Genomic DNA, 16,327 nt, shown 5'->3' with positions numbered 1-16,327 from the left:
ACACACACACACACACACACACTTATTAACACACAAACAGAAACACGCACACATTAAAGCACACACATTCACACACACACACACGTGCACACGCACACACATTCACACACATTGCACACACAAACATTAACACATACACATTAACACACACACACACACATTAACAGACACACACATTAACACACACATTAACAGACACAAACACACACACACACACACACACACACACAATAACATACAAACATTAACACAAACACATTAACACACATTTACATTTACAGCATGTGACAGACGCCCTTATCAAGAGCGACGTACATAAGTGCTTAAATCTCTAACATTGTACACATTAATGCTGCTCACTAGGTTACATACTTAAGATACCATGAGTTTAAAACATTTGTTCAAAGTTACAATGAAAAAGTGTCAAAGGTTGTGTTTTTTTTTAAATGCAAAAGATAAGGAAAGAAGTGCTAGTTGAAGTGTTTCCTGAATAAGTAGGTCTTCAACCACCGTTTGAAAACAGCCAGTGACTCAGCTGTCCGGACCTCTAGGGGAAGTTCATTCCACCGCCTTGGTGCCAGAACAGAGAAGAGTCTTGTAGTATACTTGCCTCTTTCCCTGAGAGATGGTGGGACCAGTCGAGCAGTGATGGCAGATCTGAGAGTGTGGGGTGCGAGGAATGATGAGGGCTTTTAGGTAAGAGGGAGCTGGTCTGTTTTTGGCTTTGTAGGTCAGCATGTTTAGAATGTGGAAGGATCGCAGCAGCTGGGTGGTATGTGAGAACTTTGGCAGGTTGAAAAGTGCAGCTGCATTTTGGATCATTTGCACACACACACACACACACACACACACACACACACACACACACACACACACACACACACACACACACACATACACACAAACACACACACACATTAACACACACATACACACACTAACACACACACACGCACACTAACAAACACACACACTAACACACACTCAATCATACAAAATCAAAAGCAACTACAGGTATTTATCACAGAATATTTCTAAATGTAATAAAAAAAACTATGTGTGTAAATATCGCTTGCTTCAATCTAATCTTTAAAATAGTTTGTATTCATGTATTTCGAGTTTTATTCTAACATGACTAAAGATACACATGATGTACATAAAGGTTCTTATTAAAAATAACTGTACTGGAAATAGAAAGAAATTATCTACAAATAATCTGAGTGATCCGAGTGTGTGTGTGTGTGTGTATATGTGTGTGTTTGTGTGTGTGTATGTGTGTATATGAGTGTTTGTGTTTGTGTGTATGTGTGTAAGTGTGTGTATGTGTGTATGTTTGTGTATGTGTGTGTGTATGTATGCGTGGGTATGTGTGTGTTTGTGTATCTATGTGTGTGTATATGAGTGTGTGTGTGTGTGTTTGTGTGTATATGTGTGTATGTGTGCTTTAACTCTGTACATTTGATTATATTGTCTTCTGGTAAAGTAGGTTCCTGTCTTTTGTATACTATCTGCTTAACTCACTTTGTTCTAGAGTAGTGTGATTTGAATTGTGTTATATTCTATACCATTGTTGATTTTATAGGGTTGGTCTTTGTTGTTCTCCCAGCTGATTAATCAGGAGTAGTTTCAGTCTCTCTTAAGGTGTGAATTGGGGGCAGGGCTTACCTATTTAAATTGAAGGTTCTCGGATTGTCAGAATCTCTCTCTAACATTAGTGTCTAGTACTGTTTGATATATTCTACTGTACCTTAATTCTCATGCTTGTTTGACTACAAATATGTGCCTTAAACCCATCTCTGTACTCAAGGCCTACTCTCGCAGACGCTCTCATCTACAGAGCAGAGGTCACAATCCCAGTAACCTCATCTACCCTCCTCTGTTGTGTAAGTCTCAAACAGTAGTGGTAGGTGGGCTCTGGAATTGTCAGTCTGCTGTAAAGAAAGCTGATTTTATCTCTGCTTTAACTTCCCATTACTCCTTTGATTTTCTTGCTCTAACAGAGACCTGGATATCCCCACAGGACACTGCTACACCAGCTGCTTTATCCTCTGCCTATGCTTTCTCTCACTCACCACGAGAAACAGGCAGGGGTGGTGGTACAGGTTTATTGTTGTCAAGGAAATGGTGCTTTACACCTCTCCTCTTGTCTCATTTAACTATCTCTTCTTTTGAATTGCATGCCATTTCAGTTACCTCTCCTATCAACCTTGTTATCATTGTTGTCTACTGCCCTCCTGGTCCCCTAGGAGACTTCCTGGAAGAAATGGACTCACTGCTTAATGCTTTCCCTTCCGATAGCTCCCCCCTGACAGTGCTTGGTGACTTCAACCTCCTTTCTGACAAGCTACATTCTTCTTCCCTCCTGTCTCTTCTCGACTAATTCACCCTCACACTCAACAGCTACATCCCCACACACAAAGGAGGCAATGTCCTGGACCTGGTTTTCACCCGTCCTTCTCCAGCTACAGACGTGACTGCTACCCCACTCCACGTCTCTGATCATCACCTGGTATCCTTCACCATCACTCTACCTATCCTAACTAAAACTACCTCTCACCCTCTCGCTCTTACTCACCGCAACCTTCACTCTGTCTCCCCTTCATCTGTAGCTTCTGGCACTCTTTCTTCCCTTCCTGATCCTGAGTCTTTTTCCTCACTACCCTTGGACTCAGCCATAGATACTTTCCTCTCATCTCTTTCCTCAACTATGGACTTCCTCTGCCCTATGTTCACTAAACCCAAGAAAACTTGTTCTGCTCCTTGGCTTTCAGATGTGCTGCGCAACAATCGAAGAGAAAGTGGAAGAAATCACAACTTGATGCAGATCTTGATTTTTACAGAACACTTCTTGTCAAGTTCTCCTCAGATGTGACTTCTGCCAAGACTTCCTTCTACAAGGAAAAGCTTGAATCTTCCTCACATGACCCTCAGAAATTCCACAACATCATCTCTTCTTTGCTCAACCCCCCGGCTCCACCTTCTTCATCCTCCCTGACTGCAGAAGACTTTGCTTCTTTCTACCAGGAGAAGATTGAGGAAATCTGCTGGACCTTCACTTCAGCCCCGACTGCACTTACATCTCAGAGTATGCATTCCATTACACCTTCGTTGTCACATTTCTCAACTGTGGCAGCAGAAGAGATTTTACAACTCATCCAGTCCTGCAATCCTATCACCTGCCCATTGGATCCGCTCCCTACCACTATGCTCCAGACAATCTTGCAAGAACTTTTGCCCTTCATTTCCACTATCATCAATAGATCCATAGCATCTGGTCAGGTACCAACTACTTTCAAGAGAGCAAGGTTTATTCCCATCCTAAAGAAACCTGCTCTGGATCCATCAGACATCAGTAACTACAGACCGGTATCACTTCTCTCATTTCTTTCAAAAATTCTTGAACGCATTGTCTATAATCAACTGTCTGTCTATCTCTCACAGAACAACCTCCAAGACCCCAACCAGTCTGGCTTTAAAGCAGCTCACTCTACAGAGACAGCCCTTTTGGATGTCTCTGAGAAACTACATGCTGCTAGATCAGCCAAACTCTCATCCGTCCTTATCCTCCTTGACCTTTCAGCAGCGTTTGATACAGTCAACCACAAGACTCTCTTATCCTCCCTCAAGAGTCTTGGGATTTGCGGATCAGCTTGGGAATGGTTTGCTTCCTACCTGGAAGGACGCTCATATCAGGTAACATGGAGGGGAGTGACATCTGCTCCATGCAGACTCTCCACTGGTGTCCCACAGGGCTCAGTACTTGGTCCTCTTCTTTTCTCCCTGTATACTCACTCTCTTGGTGAAGTTATCTCATCACATGGGGTCTCTTACCACTGCTATGCTGATGATACACAACTTATCTTCTCTTTCCCATCCTCAGATGCCACGGCTTCTGACCGGATCTCAGCATGTCTGGCAGAAATTTCATCATGGATGACTGCTCATCAGTTAAAGCTCAATCCTAGCAAAACTGAACTGCTGTTCATCCCAGGTGATTCATCCCCAGGTCACGATCTTGCTATATCCTTGCACAACGATGTGCCCCCCCTTCAGCCACAGCTCGCAACCTTGGGTAATCATGGACAATCAACTGTCCTTTTCCTCTCATGTTGCTAATGTGACTCGCTCATGTCGGTTTCTTCTCTACAACATTAGAAGGATTCGGCCATTTTTGTCCACACAGACTGCTCAGGTACTTGTTCAGTCTCTTGTCATTTCTAGACTGGATTACTGCAATGCACTGCTGGCAGGTCTACCTATGAACGCAATCCGTCCTCTGCAAATGATCCAAAATGCAGCTGCCCGCTTGTTTTCAACCTGCCAAAGTTCTCGCATACCACCCCGCTGCTGCGATCCCTCCACTGGCTTCCGGTAGCTGCACGCATACGATTCAAAACACTAATGCTGGCCTACAAAGCCAAAAATGGACCAGCTCCCTCTTACCTAAAAGCCCTCATCATTCCTCGCACTGCACCCCGTAACCTCCAATCTACCAACACTGCTCGACTTGTTCCACCATCTCTCAGGGTAAGAGGCAAGTATACTACAAGACTCTTCTCTGTTCTGGCACCAAGGTGGTGGAATGAACTTCCCCTAGAGGTCCGGACAGCTGAGTCACTGGCTGTTTTCAAGCGGCGTTTGAAGACCTACTTATTCAGGAAACACTTCAACTAGCACTTCTTTCCTTATCTTTTGAATATAAAAAAAAAAAAACCTTTGACACTTTTTCATTGTAACTTTGAACAAATGTTTTAAACTCATGGTATCTTAAATATGTAACCTAGTGAACGAGCATTAATGTATTCAATGTTAGAGATTTAAGCACTTATGTACGTCGCTCTGGATAAGGGTGTGTGTGTGTGTGTGTGTGTGTGTGTGTGTGTGTGTGTGTGTGTGTGTGTGTGTGTGTGTGTGTGTGTGTGTGTGTGTGTGAGACAAAATGATGACTCTGTTATTCTCTCCTGTGAAAGACAAAGCAGAGGTACATACACCACGGATCCTGAACCTCAGCATGGTTCATGTTCACACACAACATGCCATCAGACTCCACTGAACACATAAGACTTGTAGAGACTAGAAATACTTCACCATGTCTTCACACTCATCACACTCATCACACACGACCTGCAAATCTCTCAATATTTATTACCTCACTGTACGTATCTGAGTCAAATTATCTGCTTAGTGTAGAAAAGACAAAACTGTACAAGTGCGTGATAAATAATTAGAGGAATAATTTGCATATTATTTGCATATATTGTTATAAAATCTATTGAAAAAGGTCTGGTTTCATTTCAGTCCAAGTAAAGTTTCAACACCATATAATAACATGGCAGACATTTATGTCTTCTTCTTCTTCTTCTTCTTCTTCTTCTTCTTCTTCTTCTTCTTCTTCTTCTTCTTCTTCTTCATTTTCCTCTTCTTCCTTTTCTTCTTCTTCTTCTTCTTCTTCTTCTTCTTCTTCTTCTTCTGATTTTACTTATTAAGATTGGATCAGATTCTTTGCTTTTCTTTTTTTTACTGTAAGGTGTGTCTGGTTTACAGATTGGATATTTTAATGTATTACTGTATACATTGTCCATATAAATATATATACACAATTAGCTGGTGGGTCTTTAACATGAAGCTACCTGAAGAACCCTGTTTTCTACTTAATGTCTCGAAATGTTTCCAAGATTCAGGCTGCGTCTCAGGCCGCGCTCTGGCTCCCTAGGTAGTGAACGAGTGTGTAGTGTAGAGGAGTTGTGTAAAGGAGTTGTGGCTCTGGTATGGACTCAGACTCACCACACACTGAGACACTGATCACTCCAAGTCCTCATCAGTCAGTGTACAAACAAACCCAAATATATCAAATCTTTTAGTTTCCTATACCTCTTAGAAATGTCTTCACTTCATCACACACTTTTCTCTCATGCTACTTCGAGCAGGATCGTAGGCTCGCTAGTGGACTTTTTAAACTCGTTCCACACTTCAAAACAACCTCAAATAAAGTCCACGATAAAAAAGTCTTTTTGTGACCAACTGAGACACGACGTAAACTGGCCGATGCCCTGATCAGGGCCCTGACCAGTGAACTATAGAGTGGATTGAGAAGCAGTCTTGCTCTTTTAGCTCCTGGACGGAGTGCCAACCCATCGCAGGGCACACACACACACACTTTCATTCACTCACACACTCACACACTACGGACAATTTTTTATAGAGATGCCAATCAACCTACCATGCATGTCTTTGGACCGGGAAAGGAAACCGGAGTACCCGGAGGAAACCCCCAAGGCACGGGGAGAACATGCAATCTCCATACACACAAGGTAAAGGTGGGAATCTAACCCCCAACCTTGGAGGTGTGAGGCGAACGTGATAACCACTAAGCCACCGTGACCCCCTAAAATAAACCATTTCTGGTTTAATTAAAATACAGAAAATTTTATATTTTAAGGTTAAATAAGTTTTGTGATACACATCAACACATGAGCCAACAATGTATTTATTAAAAGCAGGGAAACAAGTAAACACAACAGAGTTTGTTTTAATAAAATGTAAATCTGTAGAAATGAACTGAAAACAGACATACACACACACACACACACACACACACACACACACACACGCACACACGCACACAAACACACACACCCCTAATATGTGAGCGTGTCTCTATCAGATTTATTTATATATTATTACTCAAGCTCCATCATCTGGCTGAAATTCTCTCTCTCTCTCTCTCCCTCTCTCCCTCTCTTTCTCTCTCTCTCTCTCTCTCTCTCTCTCTCTCTCTCTCTCTCTCTCACACACACACACACACACACACACACACAGATAATGATTCAAAAATGATGGTGAATGATATGGGGTCAGAATTGTTTCGTTATTCTGAATAAATACACTATGATCCACAAATAAATATAAAGAGTTTCACAAATATTTTTACAAATTTCACAAAAAGAAATGAATTTCACAAATAAATAAAATGGGATTTGCAAAAAAAAAAAAAAAAATTATAAATTGTATTTATTTGCGAATTGCTTCCTGCTCATTTGTGAATCACTGCACGCATTTGTGAATCGCTACCATTGAAATTGGTAAAGCTACAGTTGATCTCCCATTCAATGGCCTCATCAAGGTTACCTGCTATAATGGCAGCGTGCTGGAGTTTAAAGGCAGTGGAACCTACAAGGGTGTCGCTTACTCTGATGGAAACGTGGTTGTCAATTAATCAAACAAACCTCTTGGTGAAGGTTTGAGTTAAATTCTCAATTCTGGCTATAAATAATATTATGCTTTGTGTGTGGGCTTAATAAAATCCCAAGAGTCTAAGCTTTCAAACAATATAACATTTAACCGTGTATTTAATGCTTAAAACGAGTTGGTGGCGTGTCTTGGACAGCACGGCGGTCACATATGTTGTTTCTCGGCGGTCACATATGTTGTTGTTCTGCCATTTGTATAACTTTTTGTTGTTTTAAACTGTCAGTGTAGTTTTTATAATTTTTTATTTCACTTTAAACTAATGTCCTTTTAAGAGCAGCAACGGCTCTTTTAAGAGCCACCCATTAAATTAAGCGCATTTTTTCTTTGTCTCCTCACATAAACTTATTTTTAAAAAACTTAAATTTTTAAACATATGACACGTATATCACAAAGAATGATAAGAATGACTGTAGTATAATAAAGCTTGGGTATTGTTAGATGCGCCATTCTGCACATTAGTGAATTAATACATAAAACCGCAAAGGCTTTCTCATGTTCCTGGATGGCTTAGTGGATAGTGAATCTGTTTAGCCTGCAGAGATTCGGGGTTCGAATCCACCTTTGGACAGTTTAAATTTTTTCTAAAACTTTATAATAAAGTTTCCTTAGTTGACATTAGTTACCACATTACTTAACATGAACTAATAATGAACTGCACTTCTACAGCATTTATTAATTTTGTTCATGTTAATTTCAACATTTACTAATACATTATTAACACCGTGTTAACATTACTTAATATACTGTGAACTAACATGAACAAAGAATAAACTGTATTTTAACAAAGATTACTAAATACAATAATTTATTGCTCATGGTTATTAATTTTAGTTAATACATTAGATTTGAACTAATGATCCTTATTGTAACATGATTATATTTTTTCCCAGTAAAATCACTGATTGATGCTTTAGTTCAAGATCTTCATGGCGCTTGTTTCAGGAAAAGATAAATGGATTTTCAGGTGTGCTCTTTTGTTGCAGGTGAGAAACTAGTCTGCAAATATAACCATAGTAACAGTTTTGCAGCCATACCCTAGCAACCATGTAGTGCACCTTACGAACCATATTGCAATATAAAGAAGCCATATCTCAGTTACACAACATAAAACACTCAGCACGATGAGGGGAACTGATGTCACGTTTAGCCCCGCCCCCAAAATAAGCGGAATCAAAAATTTAGCACAACATGGACATGTCACATATCAAAACACTCAGCACGATGAAGGGAACTGACGTCACGTGCAAGCACATTCACATTTTCTTTAGGAAATGTACCGCTCTAGTTTTCAATGCTACTATCTCACTTAAGTAATTACAAAAGCCAATCTGCACCAGCAAAAAATATGGGTCAGGCAACCACCTGAACACCAGCAAATCCTGTATGGCTCTCCTGGTATTTTCTGCTGTCAACAATAAGTCCTAATTAAAAGGTTCAGTTCTGGAGGTAACAAACAGAAAAAGTCAAGCTTCCAAAAATCTTGAAAACTTACTTAGTTCTTTGTTTCTGTAGGTTCAAAACCATCACTTGAGTCACCTGCAGAAACTTACAGCACATCACAATGCTTGTGAAGAACGATACATGAAGGCGTACACAAAATCTATAAATGATGAACGGGAGAAGACTTTATTTTTATATCAGCCCATGAAAGTGGAGGTTAGTGTTTTTTTGTATGGCTTTGTCAGTCTAAGGTTTGTGTCATTTTTCAACATCACATCAAGCTTGTGTTTTTCAGTCAGCACGCTAGTCAGCAGTTATCCCACAAATTGGTAATGCAGTAGAAGCTCTGGGTTAGATTTAACCCCAGGTCATAGCTCATTATGGACCCTAGACAGTGAGCTACAGGACTCCCCATAATATCCTTCCAGATGATCCACTACAGTTTAAATAAAAATGATAGGGATTTCTGGTGGCAGTCTGCCTTTCCCAATGTTGATGAGATCTGCTATGCTGTACAGTGAAACAGTACACCTGATTTATTGTTTCTTTTTTTGTAGTTAAAAATGTGACTTTGAATGCATTTTCCTGATTATTTTTCAGGAAGTACAACAGTCCTCTGATGAGACTGATGATACCATGATCCTTGACCTCACACCAGCCCGGGACCCGTACCCAAGTGTACCTGAGCTTAGAAGAACCGACAGTGTAATTTAATTTAATCTTTACTTGTTAATATGAACAATATTCCAATTAAGACAAAAGTAATTGAGCCATTGTACTGCAGTACATTTTCAGATCTGCCAAACTTCTGAAACATTTCTGAAAACCACATTGCACCCCTTCACATTGTGTATCACTCCTCTCTGCCTTTACTCGTTTCTCATGAATGTTTTCACTTTGGACAGGAATTTACAGGTTTAATATTTCGTTTGTTTCGGCATTTTGGATCAAGACTTCTGAGTTCTAACTCTAAGCTTTTATTCATAGCTGAATAGGAAAATGCTTGGATATGCAACAGAAGAATCTCAGTCAAGTTCAGAGTTCAGTGAGGATGAGTACATACCAAAGACAGGAGAGTCAGACGGTAGCAGTTCCGCAGAGGAAGAGAGTTTAGCGAAAACAATTAAAAAAGAGCATAAGAAAAAAAGAGATGAGTCAAAAAACATCAAATCCCAACAATGTAAAAGAAAGCGTGTGACATGTTCTAGTTCATTGGTGAGCAGTGGAACAAAAGAATCCTCTTCTTTGAACACAACTGACACTGGACATCTGACAAAGATGACAGCGGAGAATCATCTTCACCTGTTAATTTAAATGCTCAGGTCATGATGCTGAAGAAGAAAACGGATGGCAGCAGGCTGTACAGCAAAAAGTTCTACTGCTTGTTCTGCACTAAACCATTCAGTAAAATGATGCGTCACTTAGAATTAAAGCACAGAGATAAGCCAGAGGTGGCAAGAGCTGTTGTGTTTCCGAAAGGTTCTAAAGAGCGACGATTACAGCTGAGTTTACTGAGAAATAAATGGAACCATTGCCATAATACTCAGGTGCTTAAAGAAGGGAAAGGAATGGTGATACCTCAACAGCAATCCATTTCACCAGTAACAGCATATTATTATTTGCATTGTGTGAACTGTGAGGCTGTGAGATCTTTATGGAGGCACATGAGATGCCAGAGATGCCAGCTAAACCAGAAAGTCAAAGGAATGAAGCCAGGGAAAAATAGAGTTCAAGCACTTTGTATGTATAATGAACCAGTTCCAGAGAATGTGAATGCACGATTTTGGAGAATGCTACTGGGCATGCATGACTATGAGATAACACATGTTGTCCGGAAAGAGGTAGTCATATTGAAATTAGGGCAACATCTGTTTAATAAGCATGGCCATGATGTCACAAAACACAAATATATCAGGCGAAAATTGCGAGAGACAGGGCGTCTAGTCATCGAAGGGAAAAAAAACAGCAAGTTGAAGGAGGTATGAGATTTCTTCATTCCAGCTAATTTCCCTCATGTCATTAAAGCAGTTCACAGTGTGGCTGGCTTGAATGAGGAGACAAGCACTTACAAAACACCATCTTTAGTACTGAAGCTTGGGCAGAACCTCAAGAGGATGGCAAACATTGTTGAATGTGAGGCGATAATGTCAGGTGATAAGAACACCATTAGAAATGTGCAAGCCTTCAAACAAATCTGTGAAACTAAATAGAGTGAGTGTGTCTCATCCCTGGCCATCCGGAATTTGAGCGAGGCAAAGTGGAACTCTCCGCAACTTCTTACTTTTGCTGAAGATGTGAAAAAAATGCATCAGTATCTTGACAGACAGCGTAACGAGAGCCAAACTACTTGAAAAAGAACCAAGTAACAAGCACTGGGCAGAAGTTGCAAAAGTGACACTCTGTCAGGTGATTCTGTTTAGTCGTAGAAGGGAAGGAGAGGTATCTAAGCTGACCCTTACTGCCTTTACATTGAGGGACACCTCACTGACTCATCCAGATATAGAACTCGCTCTGACAGATCTTGAAAAGAACCTGTGTAAGCACTTCCAGAGAATTGAGATAAAAGGCAAACATGGACGAAAAGTCGCCGTTCTTTCACCCCTGATATGGTGACCTCAATGGAGTTACTTGTAAAGACTCGCAGTAACTGTGATGTGCCTGATGAGAACGTGTTCATGTTTGGACGACCACAAGCACTGAGTCACTTCAGAGGATCAGACATTATTCGTCAGATTGCTCGAAGCTGTGGAGCAGAACACCTTGAAGCGTTATCCTCCACTAGACTGAGAAAGCACATGGCCACTATGTCCAAGGTCCTTAATTTGAAAGACACTGAAATGGATGACCTTGCTGACTTTCTAGGACATGACATCAGGGTGCATCGGCAGTACTACAGGCTACCTGAAGGTACAATGCAGCTGGCGAAGATTCTTCTAGCCATGGAGAGAGGACAATTATCTCAATTCAAAGGAAGGAATCTAGATGAGATCCAGATTGATCCACAAGGTAAAACAGGCCTGAGTAAATTAAGATGTTTTAAATTCCATGTTATAGTTAACACAAACACCATCATTGGTTATAGATTATTTGATGAATGTAGCAGTTTAAAAAATATTTCTCCACTTATTTAACTATAATCATTTTCTCTGTGCTTGCTGTGTTTACTAGAAAGACTGATGGACAGTGAAGGATCAGACTCTGAAGATGACAAAGAAGATGATGCTTCACCTCCACCCTCAAATTCTGCAGGTATGTAGTCAGCTAATGTAGGAAATGATGGGAAAACTAGGGGTGAAATATTACTGGAAGAAAACAATTAAGTGATTAATGATATTTAGGAGTTCTTATTGAATCAATTAATAAAAGAGCTATTTTTTAATCCAGACAAATCAAAGAAGTCGACTGCTGAAGTTGGACATCACCAAAATCATCAACGAGCTAAAGGTAATGATATTCTGATACTGAAAACATCTGATAATATTGTACTTGTAAAGAAACTGCATTCTGTTCAGGGCTTCAAAGTGAGTGATTTGAATATCTTTTACTTATTATTTTTCTTATGCTATATTTTAATATCCGAGGAAAGGATTAATTGATAAGATTTTTTTGTAATTTTACCTGTTTATCTTTTGTTCAAAAGTACAGCAGCTGATTGGCAATGACTTGGAAGAACAATACACAACAAAGACTAAGCTGTTTTTCAAATGTCTTATGAAATGGGTCACTGTATTTTCTCTCAAAATTCAAAAGTAATTTCAATAAGAATCTGCACCAGGACACATTTTTTAGATTGTTTGCTTTTGGTCACCCTGGACCAATATAATTCAATCATGTGTACAGTTTTTAATTAGCAATAACCGAATTCAGACATGTATCTACAATGTTTAATTACTGAAGGCTTAAACATGTCAAGAAAGTTAAAGGTCCTCCTGAATTAAGTTATAACCATAACTTATATAAAGGTGCCAGAATTACAACTATGCAAGCGAGCAGTTCAGCACAAATGTGTCTATAAAACTGTAAAACAATTAAAAAAGACAAACTGATGCTTGTGTATTAATCTGATATGTTATGCGTCACTTTTATCACAATTATTTTTTTTTTTTCCAGGATCTTCACAAAACCCACGGAGAAAGTGGTCTACAGAGGAGATACAGGCTGTGGAACAGACTCTGATGGACTACATCAGTTCTGGCAAGGTTCCTGGTAAAGCCCAGTGCATGGAGTGCATTGAAAAATCCCCAGCAGCACTTCAAGGGAGAGGTTGGGATGCAGTCAACGTTTATGTTAAAAATCGCATTGATTCCATGAAGGTGAAAAGCCTTTAATGGATGATTTTATTTATTTATTTTTTTCATATGTTTGTTAAATATGTTAAATATGTAATATGTTTAGTTTACGTGGCTGAAAAATAAATGTTAAAGATAATTAAGATGTCACTGATTCTTGTTTTTGTGGAATTCCCCAAATGTCCAAACTTTTCAGGTGGTTGTACATCAAATATCTTCTACCTATTATGTATATAGATATATTATATAGCAATATATCTTGCAACACGGTTGATCACATGCATGTTTTGTTTTAATTCAAATAGATTCCAGTACACACAGATCATTATTTATATCATAGACCATGGTGGTGTTAATGAACATGAACATTTCCTGTTTGTCATATAACATGAGTGTTGTAGATTCCAAAATGTGGAACTTTTCAGAATTGAAGAGAATTGAATGTGTTAAACAGGAAGTGAGGTAAGGCTTTTTTACTGTTTACTTTCTTAGAAATTGTCTATTCAAATACAAGAGATGATGGGAAATAGTGAAATGAAATGATTAAATAAAAACAGTTAAATTCTCCCTTTTAAACAACACTTTAGTCATGGTCTGAACTTAACCTTTATCTTTGTTAATGTTATACAGTTATAATTGCATATAAATTGGATAATCTGCAGATAATTTATAATAGTGACACCTAGCTGTTGTTGGTGGTAAGACAAAAATAGGCACGTTCCCACCTGTTACGCCCCGTCTAGGGGTGAGGGCGAAACATGAACGAGAACGAGACACCAGGGTTAACTGAAAGAACAATATTTTACTAGGAAAACAAGTGTACAAACGGGGGTATGTCTTCAGGAGCCGACAAGGCCAAAATAACAAACAAAACGGCTATTTATTGCAAAGTTTAACTTCCCTACTAAACAAAAGAAAAAGAAAACACAAATCACTTCCCTATCTCCCTAAGAATAAACACAATCAAAAAAAGGTACAAACAAAATGGCATCGGTCTCCCTACTTCCCCAGAAATACTATATACAATTTAGCAAACAGGTCCAAACAAGGGCAATCCAGAATCAAAGTCAAAAGCACATGCAGGAGTCAGTATTAACAGGAAATGCTAAGAATATAAATACACAGAGCAATTTCACACAACTAGATAGCAGAAAGCAAATGATTACAGCAAATGAGCCAAAGAAGCTAAACAGGAAGTGGTGGTGGAGGCTTTTACAGGCCAGAGGGAGTCAGCTGACCAGCAGGGCGTGGCACCAGGTAAACCTCAGAAACCAATCAGGGTTTATCCTGCACAGAAACACGAACACCTCCCCAAAAACAGAAAACAAATAGAAAAGGACGTAACACCACCGGAATAGAAAAAACAGACAAAAATTGAGCTCTCTAAACTTGTGTATTTCTGAAAATAAAGATGATTTTTGGGAACCAAAAAATCCAAAAGAGACATCTGACTTAAAATTGTGGCCTTGATGTATTTAGAAATCAGTGTCACCTCCCAGTCAGGCGTCCCCACCATGTAGCAAAAACAAGTATGTGTGTGTGTGTTTTGGGTGCGTGTGTTAGTGGACATTTTATGTGTGCATTTTTGTGTCTGTATGTATGTTCATTGCACTGAAAAGGGCAAAAGTGTGACCTATTGCCCGACTAAATGTGGCTGGGTCAAACTGACCCGGGAGGACAAGATAAATTTTACTTGCAAAGTTCATAATTTGGAACAATCCTGCAAAATTTCAGGCAAATATGTGTAAGGAAACCCAAGTTATGACACATTAAACTTTTCAGATGAATCAAATAGACCCCAGGTCTGCACAAGGGTTATATAAATATCATATGTACTATGGCAATGACAAACTTTAGCACACAATTTTTTTTATATAAATTAAACAGACTATTTTGTATAGATATGTTGTGAAGGTTTCACAGAGAGAGGTTTGGCCCTGCAAAGCTGCAAAACCCAATGGATTTAGTAGTGGGTGGCGAAGGGAAGCATGTTTCATTTTATGCTAGCACAGTATACATTCATCATTAATTTTTAGAGCCTTGGTCCAGAGGTGAGCTAAAAAACCCTCTCATACTTGCCAATCAATAGGGAAAAATTCTCACCTTGCCAGCGTTTTGTGCTCGACAGTGTATTTATCACCTGGACTCTATATATGCTCTATATAATTGTGTATGTGACAAAAGAAGTCTTGAATCTTGAGTCAATCATCTGTGGAGAAACAAATCTGAGATACAATTAAAGAGGTAAAAATAATCTATAAACATCTGTAACACATGGATGTGTATTTGTGTAATCAGTGTGATGATGTGATGATATCTCTGTGTTCTGTGTAGATGCTGAAGGATTTGACTTTGGATTGTAAAATATGTTAAAGTGTGAAGTGTTATGGATCTTCTACATCTGAATATGAATGATTCAGCTCCCAAACTGCTGGAAATGTGGGAGGTGTTCTAACGCTTCATCAACATAACTGATTTATCCTGGAAAAAAGGTCTGAGGAGAGACTCCTGTCCTACACCAGACCTGGTAAGTGTATTATCCTTAATGCTGAAAAACACAACAGGACAGAATTACAGACAAATTTAACACATTGTTTATGAACAACGGAAGCATAAATACACACATTAGATGTGACATTTTACAGCACACAGTGAATATTACCCAATATCATACAGTAAAGAGACAGAAAGTCAGTAACTCACTGTAGTGTCTCAAGTTTACAGTGTGGATCCTTCAGTAGATCAGAGAGCAGCTTCACTCCTGATTCTCCTGGATTATTATAGTTCAGATTCAGTTCTCTCAGGTGTGATGAGGAGTTTGACCTCAGAGCTGAAGCCAGAGCAGCACAACCTTCATCTCTAATACTGCATTTATACATCCTGCAAGAAAGAAAACCTTCTCACACTTAACACACTCAGTTTTAGTATTGAAAACATGAACTACACAAATTCTTTATATACAGCACATTTACTCTCCATTTCACACACACAACAATGACAATATATCAGATCACTACAATTACAGTTACCACAGAGGAGAACTGGATGTTGTAGTGTTTATTAAAACTGTGTGTGTGTGTGTGTGTGTGTGTGTGTGTGTGTGTGTGTGTGTGTGTGTGTGTGTACCTCAGTATCTCCAGTGTACAGTGTGGATTCTTCAGTCCATCAGAGAGCATATTTACTCCTGAATCCTGCAGTTTATTGTTACTCAGGTCCAGTTCTCTCAGACTGGAGGAGTTTGAGCTGAGAACTGAGGACAGAACTCTACAGCTTTCCTTTGTCAGTTTACTGTCACACAGACTGGAAGAGAAATGATGAAGTGTTTGATTTATAGTGAAATGAGGAGT

Source organism: Tachysurus fulvidraco, chromosome 16 (assembly GCF_022655615.1).
Source record: "Tachysurus fulvidraco isolate hzauxx_2018 chromosome 16, HZAU_PFXX_2.0, whole genome shotgun sequence".
In the NCBI taxonomy this organism is placed as follows: domain Eukaryota; kingdom Metazoa; phylum Chordata; class Actinopteri; order Siluriformes; family Bagridae; genus Tachysurus; species Tachysurus fulvidraco.
The sequence above is the reverse complement of the archived record's forward strand: the minus strand, read 5'-3'. Positions refer to the sequence as shown.